The 11,655-nt window shown below is 32.7% G+C and overlaps 1 non-coding gene across 1 annotated transcript; it reads right to left on the minus strand.

Annotated features, from left to right (window-relative positions):
• Positions 1 to 300: 300 nt before the first annotated feature.
• LOC143204360 (U6 spliceosomal RNA) lies at positions 301 to 406 on the minus strand. The gene has a single exon (XR_013007588.1). It is a non-coding gene; the product is annotated as a U6 spliceosomal RNA (small nuclear RNA).
• Positions 407 to 11,655: the final 11,249 nt, after the last annotated feature.

Here is an 11,655-nt window from a genome sequence, read left to right on the forward strand (position 1 = left end):
ATAATTGAAGGACTGATAAAAGATTTCCTTGATTTCCCATAATTTGTTATTTTTTGTGAGAAGGTCCCAATCCAGTTGGGTTAACTGCCTATAGAAGTCCTTCATGTAAGTTTTGGCATCTGTTTTGCAGAATAGTTTATTTAATTTGATTGACATCTTTTCCTTGCTTGCCAGGTGGTCGGCTCTTTCATTACTCGGTATTCCCCCAAAGGGAGGACTATCCTTACCAATCTTAGGCTATGTAGGGAACTCAGAGAATCCGTTACAAATGGTATCCATCCGTTGATCAATGATTCTTCCAAAAATGTGGAGCGCTTCACAAATTTGCGTATCATCCTTGGACAGGGCCATTTTAATCTTCTCTGTATGGTTCCAATTTTAGTATATGTACCGCCAAAGTGAGTGCTATTTATTCTTAGATATTATGAAAAATTTATTTGGAAATAAATTTGATAAACAATTTCATTATTGATAATATTTTGTTGTATAGCAATAGAGGCGTCTAAGGTAAATATGTATATTGAAACACAAAACATACATATAACGAAAGATTATTTATCGATTGTTGACACTTTCTATTAATACTGACCGGCCATGATGGAAATGAATAAAGTGTAGACAGAACAGAACATTTCTATTAATTGCAATATTTGCAAAATTAAAAAAAAATGTGGTACCCTCTATACTAGAAACTATAAATTGTATTATGATACCTAACTTAACTGACCCCTTCATTTTTAACTTCATTTTCATTCTCAAAGGTTACTACTCTATTAGGTATAGTTGAATATCGTATGGGTTTTTGCTTTAAAAGCAGCTAGATATTGAAAATTTTATTAGCCAATTTTCCGAGGACAGTCCTATTTCTATAAGACAATTCCGCTTTTGTTTTATCAAAAACGTCTATTTAGAAATCTGATAATCTAAATGTGTTTTAACGGTCTTTCTATTTTTGATTAATTTGGAGTATATGTTTTATAACTTTGGCAGTGTTCTTGCTTGCTTACTGTACAATTAAACAAAAATCATACTATCAACAAGACTGAAGTATTTTTCGCTTATGTAACGGTTACTTATATCAAATTTTAAAGTTAATATTATTAAAAGAGAATTATTCTTAAATCAATTAAAACGTCAAAGAACTAACAGGACAGGATAAAATCTTTACGAAAAATTTAACTTGTCGGTACTTAGCACGGCGATGTTAAAAATACTTGGTGCGTTACTGTGTTCTATTATATAAGATCAGTATTTAGGGTGTCCGTCTTTAACTTTTCATTGAAATTCATTTTTATGAAATAGATGAACTAAATTGCTTAATATCCTTTCGGCCATTCTGCTAATATTTAGAAAAGTAAATTATAAGACTAAGGAGACTTCTAACAAATGAAAATAAAAACAACCAAAATATCATCATTAATATTAATTATTAAATCAAAATCACCAATAAAAATAAAGGACATATAAAGCAAGTTTTAATAAGCTTTACTCCTTTTTGAATATTGAACACTGAAGCCAACGGTGATGTCCATAGAGTGCCACAACGATTATATAATTTTTGCTAAATACATAGGATTCAAAAGATTTTTTTCTAATAATTAAAATACGTTGAAAACATATCAAGTTAAATCTCTTTGCGACCTCAGCCGAGTCCTACGTTCAAACGTGACCGCCCTTGCGAGGTACACAATGTTGCCGATGATCGAGCTGTTATCGAACAACCGCAGCGTAGCTCGAATTTAATCGAAATTGAGCAAAGCAAGGCAACAGCCGGTTGATATATCAATTGAAATTATTTTCTTTCCTTCTTTATTTCTTAAGGAAATGTAAAGAAAACTCAAAACAGTGCGCCTCAAATATTCCAACTGATAATTTATATGTGGTCTTCCAGAAGCGATGAGATATCATTTCACTTTTTCATGTTACAGTAATTGCGAAGAGTTTCAGCTGTAGATAGTTATGGATAAAAAATAATATATGTATAAAAATACATTATAAGATATAAAATAATATAAGATATAAAAGGTAATAGATACAAAAGGTTAAAAGGATATCCTTGTTCGAAATTCTAATTCAATAACTGCTTAGAAGAGCGAATGAAGCAGCCAATATATAGTTTAACATTTGTTATAACCGATTGTATAGAATCGACTTGGTGAAGGTGTTTGGGTAATTAAAACACTGAGTCCCTCTCTATTTATTTCGACAAACATCTCGGTCAAAGCCCCAACACAGAATGGATGAAGATTCCGCCATCTGTCTGGATGTCATTAGTACGAGCATGCGCCGTAGAGCTCATTACAATTTACAGGAAACTGCTTAATATCTGCTTATGCAACCATATATACATCGTCAGAGGACGTCAGATGTAGGCACATCCACCCAATTATTTATATATCCAACACATTTTTTTAAAAAAATTTCACAGTAGAAAATTTTCATGTGTTGGGAGAATAAGCTTCGAATCGTCCTAAATAAATTGTACTATGGGTAAAGTTCATGTTGTCAGTCAACCTTGCTATAAACAGCAAGGATTTTTCTGAGGAGAATATATCGCTTGCTACACGAAATGTGATTAGTATTATAAAATAATTTGAAATTTCAAAATTATTCATTTTAAATAAAATTTGTAAAAAGACTATCTTGCATAAAATATACATTAATAATATAATTTTTCTATATAGTTAATTAATCATTTTTAGTGCATAAAGGTACTATATACCTTTCTGATGCTCCGGCATCAAATAAATATTTTTTAAAGAATAGTTCTTCAAGAATGAACTCCAAAAAGTGTTAGAGAAGAAGACGTACTTAGTATATTATTAAAAAAATATATTTAAGTTACAAGTAATATACAACCCTAAAAATAAACTATTTATTAAAAATGTTTCAATCCTTGATGTAAATAATTACCTTTTATTATAATTATCATTATTTTTAACATCAAAAATGTTATATTTTTACAACGTAGTACAAGATAGTTCGCAGTTTATTATAGAGTACATTTAAAAAACTCCAGCAGCTTTATTAAAAATATTTATCAAACTCTGGAGATGCTGCATTAGTATTATGTTAACCATTAACTAACAAAAGTGGTTTCACCTACATCTTCGAGTTATATGCTTATTAATATAATTATTATTTCTAGTTTATGCTAAAATGAATAAGAGAATAGGGTACGTACAGATGCAGATGAAACATATCAGTTGTTCCGTCCAAATATTACAATTTTGTAAACAATGTTTTAACTTTTATTAGTTAATATATTTAGTGATAGTAATTTTATTGGTGAGATAAAAAATCTCTATAAAACTTAATTTTTTTAATTAATCTCCTAAAAGGTCGACAATCTTCCCGTGGCAAACATGTTAAGTATTGTTATGTGATTTCAGTTATATACTATAACCATCCTGACATGCAGAAGATCACTTCAGTACGTGATCCACTCTACAACTTACAATCTAAATCTAATTCTGGGTATTATTATAACTTATTATAAAGTCTATCCTAAGTTATTCTAAAAACTATTCTAGCTTACTCTAGAGATTATTAAATCTCACTCTATGTATCTATTAATCAGTTCGTATGGTAGTTTGCGTTTGAGCCTACGCACTTTACTGCCATCGCGCACATTTATCTATTTGGCTAGTGTAATGGGATGCACTAATAGTCTTTCAGAGTACTTTGCACTAACACTCCGAGTCACACTCGTTATGGGTTCTATGGGGATATCGCATTGAGTAATTTTTTTGGACACGTGATATGGGACATCGACGATGACTCGCAACACTTTATTCTGGAACCTCTGGAGGATATTTATGTTAAATTTGCTAGTAGTACCCCACAGTTCAATACCATATGTCCAAATGGGCCTAGGTATTGACTTACAGTAAAACCTTCTTATCTAATGATAATTTAGATTTAAGTCCTAACTGAATGATAAACGAATATATTTAACTGCGATTTATCAAGTAAAATAACCTTAATTTGTCCAGAATCGATTCGGCTAAAAAGAATACTAGAACTTTTATAGAATTACTCAGTAAAAATACTATCAATATAACAATAAACCAAATAATATAGATTAATTACCTAGCTTGCTAAAATACGCACTACAACTGATAATAATAGGGATAGATGAAAACAATTTACTGTCTGATTATGAAACGAATCAAGTTAGTGTGAGTTCAATGTTATTTTGAATATATGATACCTATTGATATTTATACTGTTCATCCCATTAATGCGAAAAGTTGATAGCCAAACAGGGCAAGGTCTGCAGAGAACAACGGGTTCTTTCAAAGCTTCCTTGATCGGTTTTGTTCTATGAGACGGATAACAAGCTGATGTACAATCACCTTAGAGGGTCTTCGACAGAATTTTTGAGGTTGTTCGATCAATGCATGATTCAAGTTGATCGGTAGCGATCACAATTAACTGTTGCATTACCTTCTCTAGGTAACAAATTTTGACTTAATGTTAACATAAGTTGTATGCCTGTATAGGAAAAATAAATAAAATATAGTATATAAATACTATTTAAAATAAATTATTATTTAGTTTATATCCTTTAATTTTGTAGTCCATATTATCCATATTATGAATATTTCCTTTAGAACATATTTGTTTGGTACAGAAAGGTTATAAAATCTTGTCATACTAAAATACATTTTTATATATTATAGCATTATAAACACCAAAGGAAATAAAATAATAATAATAACAGGTCAGTTGAAATGTCCCCGGTCTGACACATAGATTAAATACGCTACTAGAATTCAATCCATATGTTTTTTAGTTAGCCCTAATCCTTCAAAGATGCGTGTATAAATTTGACAGCTGTCGGACTATTAGTTTGTAAATTATAGCATTTTGAGTGAAGTAGCTTTGATAAAATATTGCTTTTTGAAGGGAAAAAATACAGTTGAAGCAAAAACTTGGCTTGACGAAGAGTTTCTGGACACTGCCCCAGGAAAATTAAACGTCAGGGATTGGTATGCTAAGTTTAGACGTGGTGAAATGAGCACCGAATACGGTAAAAGCAGTGGACGCCTAAAAGGGGTTGTTACCAACGAAAACATTAAAAAAATCCACCAAATAATTTTGAATGACTGTAAATTGTAATTAAATGAAATAGCAGACACTCTAGAGATATCAACTGAACATGTAGATCACATCATTCACGAATACTTGGGTATCAGAAAGATCGGTAAAAAGTGGCTGCTGCTCGAGCTAACTTTCGACCAAAAACAACGACGAGTTGATGATTCGGAGCAGTGTTGATCAAGCGTAATAAACCGCGATATGTGACAACGGATGAAAAATGGCCGAAGTTCAATCGACAGTCATCCGAGTGGACTGCACAGGATGAACCCGGTCCAAAACGTGGGAAAACGCAACAGTAGGCTGGCAAGGTTGTGGCGTCTGTATTTTGGGATGTGCATTGAATAAATTTCATTCACTACGTTAAACAAGGAAGGACTATCAACAGCTGCTATTACATAGCGTTATTGGACCATTTGAAGGACGAAATCGCCGAAAAACGACCGCATTTGAAGAAAAAGAAAGTGTTGCTTCACCAAGATGATACACCGTGTCACAAGTCAATGAAAACGATGGCAAAACTCCGTGAATAGGGGCTTCGAATTGCATCCTCATCCACCGCATTCTCTAGATTTGACCCACAGCGACTATTTCCTCTTCTCAGATCTCAAAATTATGCTCGCTGGGAAGAAATTTTCGTCAAATGAAGAAGTGATCGCTGAAACTGAGACCTATTTTGAAGTAAAGGACAAATTCTACTACAAAACCGGGATCGAAAAGTTGGAGGCTTGCTATAATCCATGTAATATCCTTGAAGGAATAATGTTGAATAAATAGCAATAATTTTGCTAATTTGTTTTACTGTGGTAGGCCGGGGACTTTTCAATTTTCCTGTTATATATGATAAAATATAAGAATAAATATTGTTGTGCATTGTTCCAACCATAATAATAGCTGTAAGGAGAGGCAACCAGTTTATCACTCAATTTGTTGAGACTTATTCATATTTTTTAATTATAATTTGAATGCAAATTTTATGAGAATCCATTTTAATTAAAGGCCCTAATTTAATTAAATGCCTTTATTTAAATTTCGTAATTTAGAGAAGTTGAGGAAGATTAATGGAAAATGGTGCATATTACCAACATTAACATGGACATGTTGCTCACAAAGCTGTAAAAAAGGTGTATGTACGAACTTTAGCAATCATTGGGTATGTTAACGAAATGATGTATAATTAATGAGAATTCATAACGAAAAGAAAAATATATTGGTATTTGACATATCTCCCGCTGTTAAAAAAATCAACTGGATCCAGTTAGAGCAAATGCAGGAGTTTGTACTGCATGTGTTTAGAAATAAGTAATACAGGGGAAGAGAGTGGCGTATACCGCCTAAGTGAAAAGCGGAATCGTCGAAACTGCAGGAGCTTCTAATCCTCTAATGGTGAGTACAAAGTTGAACGAAGCGAATGTTCGGGGTCTGCGCGAAGATTCGGCATGGATTCGCCGAAAATCTCTCCGTTCGTGGTGATGGAAATCAATTCGTGTTCCGTTCGGTTCTTCTCGGAAAGTTTGGGTCGCCAAAAATCATTTAGCGGTTATCATCCTTTGGTTCGCAACTCTGTATTCTTTTGTTTATAACCATACTTTTACAATGGCATGCCAAAATTAAATGTGTTGTGAATCATTTTTCGACGGTACGTGTAGTGTTCTTTTCAAAAAAAGCAATGTTTATTGCCGAAATAATAGGTACCGTATAATTGTTTTTAAAAGAGTATCAAATTACGATATGTACAAACGGTAACATAATAAATAAAGTTATGATAAGGAAGAAAATACGAATAATATTGAAATTCAATTGGTTTGAAGTTTGAGGTAAGAATATAGTATAAAACTCTTGTGTTTATGCGGCTTTAGTATTCTATTTATAGGTTCATGAAGATATTTTAAACATCTACAATTCTGTAATGATTACAAAATGATCAAAAATTACCCGAAAATATATTCAGTCCCAAGAGAAAAGAATGTATATGTGTAAATGTCACTATGAGGTAGACATAATAAAACCTTAAATTAAGAATATTACCTTTTTTTTTGGTGGCACAAAATGTATAAATGGAGTCATCAGGCAATTCATTCGTCAATGATAGGGACAGAAATTATATAAAAAGGTATGCATTTGTATTCGCTGCATGATGTATTTTGTATATATTTTATTACTATTTTGAAGATGAAATATTTGGTAACTCTGTTTAAATTATTTCAGACACAATGGCTAAGTAGTATGAAAACATAAAACAAAACTGACAAATGCAAGATGATTTGGATGGAAGAACCACAGTCCTTATGAGAGTATATTATGCTGGTATATTTTCAAATTATAAAGTAAAAAATAAACTTTCTAATAAGCACATGTGAGACAAAGCTCGGGAAAAATGAACGTTGAAACAAGTGATATATCTTCTGTCTAACGAATAACATAGGTGAGTGATTCTTCTCTAAAACTACTGTGTTTAATGAGTTTTACGTTATATTTTAGATCCGAGATATAGTTCTTTTTGGAAAGAAGCTAGCTAAGAAGCGATTGTTTTGTATGGTGCGTTGAATGGATGGTTATTTCTACATGTTGATGTGTTCGTCACAATTTAAAATGTTTGCTCTGTTCTATGAGTTAAATAAAATTAGTTGGTAAACATAATATTTTCATGTTGTTAATAATTATTTTATATGAGATTATTATTAAACATATTTCTCTCACCAATTGTGAAATACTTTTTCCATATTATTTCAAACATTTTGTGCTATGGAGAGTATCAATAAACCATTCCCTTTAATGAAAGATAAGAAAAACAATCCATAATTTCGCCATGTTTTTTTTGTAATTAGCATTTGCAAAATAGAAATCAAAGTTAAATATTATTTCAGATATCATCAGAATCCTAACTATATGTATTATTATTAATCGTTAATAGATATAAAACGCATATTTATCATCCCATGACGTCTTAATACTAATAATTAATTTACAAGAAAAAACAGGGTTATTTTCTCGAAGCCAAAACATATGTCATTTATAATCCCGTCAATTTTTCCACATTCGCTCGAATTTGTTGGCCCGATCCGCGGCTCCTGGAACTGCGTTCTGTTCATCGCCAAGCGCTGAAAGTCATTGTGGCGAACACTGGAACTAAGCAAAGTGCACGCGCACTACAACTTTGAACCAATTTTGAAACCTGTTCATCACGAATGCTCGCCGAATTCAGCTCTGCTCATGCGCATTTTCAATTTTCTCATGAAATTCGGCCCGAATGCACAGGTCTGTACCCACCATACGATGTGGGACGTGAAAGGGCGAAAATATTGCAATCAAGACTAAAATCGTAGAGTCAAAGAATGATTGTATTACCAATACTTCTAGAAACTGTTACAGTTTTATATATATAAACTTGACGTTTTCCAAATGTGATTTCTAAGGCAAATTCTATATGTTTCTCTCCGAGATGGATCCGAGATTAAAATTAAAGTAATTCTTTTATGAGTTATTCAGGACACAGTTGAGGAACAAATTAAGTAAACCAGATTACAATGATTTGGACACGTATTAAAAAGTGAACGAATCCCTCAAAGGGTTCTGCAACCAAACGAGTAGTTTTGAGAAAGACAGCAAAGATTCAGACATTAGGAAGAAATCTAAAAATTGGAGATCTAATATTATCCCTGGAAAGAACAACTGTGGTTGAAAATTGTTCGAGAACCTACAGCAGCTAGAGCGACGTATTGCCTAAGAAATTGACACTCTAGCCAAGCTCTCCCCGGCTATAGATGATCAATAGTTACTCTGAGTTGCTCTCTTTCGGCCAAACTGTTAGCTCGGACTTAAAGTGTTAATAGTTGGATCTTTTAAAGGAAGCAAAAGTTTAGAAGCATCCAAATTTGGAAGTTAGGACAGGAATTATATCTTATCAAAAAACGGTTGGCCATGCTAATCGATAACAACTCACTTAGGCTATTTGGTTAGAATTATATATCCATTATATAGTTTGAACCTGGCATCATGTGATTACTACCTGTTCCTATCCATGGCAGACTAACTTGGTAACTAAAAGTTCGTTTCAAAACAGACTTGTAAAAAAGATTTAATCAGTCTTTTTGGCAAACGTATAAGGGCTTGATAGAGAACAAAATTGTTTTAAATCGTTACAAGTAATCAGATATAACCGCTTACTTGACTTAAATGGAATGATTTTAAATATGCCAATTATATGCTTCCTACCAAACTAATAGATTATTTGCTACACATATATTATAATTCATACCCTTGAGAACCTTTGGATCTCTACAAAAAAATAACATTGTCGCTAAAATAATGTGAATTTACTACATAATACTGATATTATGATTTCGTATACTGACTAAAAATTATCCATTATTTGCTGCATATCCTAATAGGTTTTATAACATAGCCTGCTTGCCAAAAAACTTCTCGAGTTTATTTAGATACACACGAGTCACTGACAAAGAAAATTGATTATAATCCACAGTTAATTATTTTATATATGATTATAATATGTTTATTCAGAAGCGCTACGAAATATAGATATCACTCCTAACTTAATATATTCTTAGTGCTATAACTTACATTTCACAGTTAAAAATTGGTTTTGGGCAATCAACAGAAAGAAAAGATAAAAGGAAAACTTGAATTTCAATTTATCAAATCAAATGATCTAAATTGGCGCACAAACCATTTGTCGATAATTTTAGCATTTTTACAAAATACTAGAACTCTTATATAAATGCAGACATTGCTAAACATGCGAAACTCACTAGTTGTATGTTGAGATTTTTGTTATTGACACACCAAACTATTTAAGTTCAACGGTATGAGTATAGGGAGAAATTAAGACATTAAGACATCTAAATTTAGTAATATCCGGAGGGTGCTGACTGATGAAATTGGTCTCTAGTGATTACAGGGTACATTTGAATGGATTAAAATATAAATTTCCTCATGCGCCAGTCTTAAAGAACGATCGGTTATATATTCGTTCTTTATGAATAACTTCGACATTTCTCTGAAATGTTCTACGATTGTTTTGAAGAAGTTCATCATGTATTACTTTAGCAATTAAATAAATTTATATTTGGCCGTTTTAGAGTAGCCTATACCTCAAATTTGATTGTCATCATTATTATTTCCGGTACAATATAATAAGTTTGATAAAACTGTAAAGAATACAAGAAATATGATAACTAAAATTAAGGGTCCTATCTGAATTAAGGAATTTCTGTTCGCAGGCATGTTATATCCGATACAAACAGAATCCACGAAAGTTATTCTAGTTATTAACAGCACATATGACTTTTTGTTTCTCGGTGACCATAAGAGCCAAAGCATATTATCGAATGATTCATATATTCTTGACACATAGATATATTTAAACAGACATAAATAAAAAAATATGGAAGATCAGTGATCAGTGATACAAAACGACACTGAATATTCTTATCTATTATATTTATTTTTATGCATCTCGTTCATTACACCATTCAATCTTAAATCCTCGTCAAAAATCGTAGCAAGTTTCGTGATATTCCCACCGTACAACATATATACGTGAAGAGAAAATGTTATATAAATTTATAAAAATAGTTCTTCAATGGAGGAGTACGGGATCCAACATTATTAAAGTGTATACGAATAACTAAGGAAATGTAACTTTATAGTATACATGGTGTCTTAAAAAACTGGATGAAAACTTAATTTATCTTAACACGAAAGTATGTATCGTAATAAACTAAATTTTGTTTTGTCGGATTCTCCATGTGTTTATTGTGTTAGGTTTCGACTCTTTGCTAACTCATTTTGTCGTCTTTTTAGAACTTGACGCTCTAAAAAATCGTACAATCGTAGTGACATATTGAAGCAGATTCTCTAAAGAAAGCTATAATGTGAAATTGTTCGTTCGCTCAATGTTACGCAGTCGACTGTTTCTGATGCCATCGATCATTTCAAAGAGCTTGGCCATAATAATCGGCATCCAGGAGGTTGACGAAAGTTCACCGACGATAATTTTGCTAACAGCAAGATGATCAAGAAGCTAGTGCAGCGAAATTCGATTATCTCAATGAGAAATATCCGTGAGGACTCGCAAGACTGGTATAAGTAAATCGTTCATCGATTAGCTAAAAAGAAGCTCAACTTCGAGTCGTACAATCGCCAATAATTTCAGATTTTCACAGATGAGAACAAGCGGGTCAAGCGTCGGGCCGCTGCTCAGCGATGAGAGCGCATCCCCTTCATGGACGAGAAGCTGTTCACCGTTGAGCAGATCCACAACTACTAATAGAAGAGGAGCTGATCCTCTGAGGCTCCCGACACGTCGGCCATCGTCGAATACCGCCAAAATCCGTAGACAGTCAAGGTCTGGGGTGGGATTTGAGCAAGTACAGACCCCCCTTGCTTTTGCGGATCAAGGGACCAAAAGTGATCAATTAAGAAGAGCATCGTCACGATATTCTCGAGGCTGTCGTACTACCGTGGGTTAAGGAGCACTTCGGCGATGCGAATTGAACCTTCTAACAGGATCCGCTCCAGTCCATAAGGAAA

Source organism: Rhynchophorus ferrugineus, unplaced genomic scaffold (assembly GCF_030347505.1).
Source record: "Rhynchophorus ferrugineus isolate W39M unplaced genomic scaffold, kcgeb_rfMv2 rfM10, whole genome shotgun sequence".
In the NCBI taxonomy this organism is placed as follows: Eukaryota; Metazoa; Arthropoda; class Insecta; order Coleoptera; family Curculionidae; genus Rhynchophorus; species Rhynchophorus ferrugineus.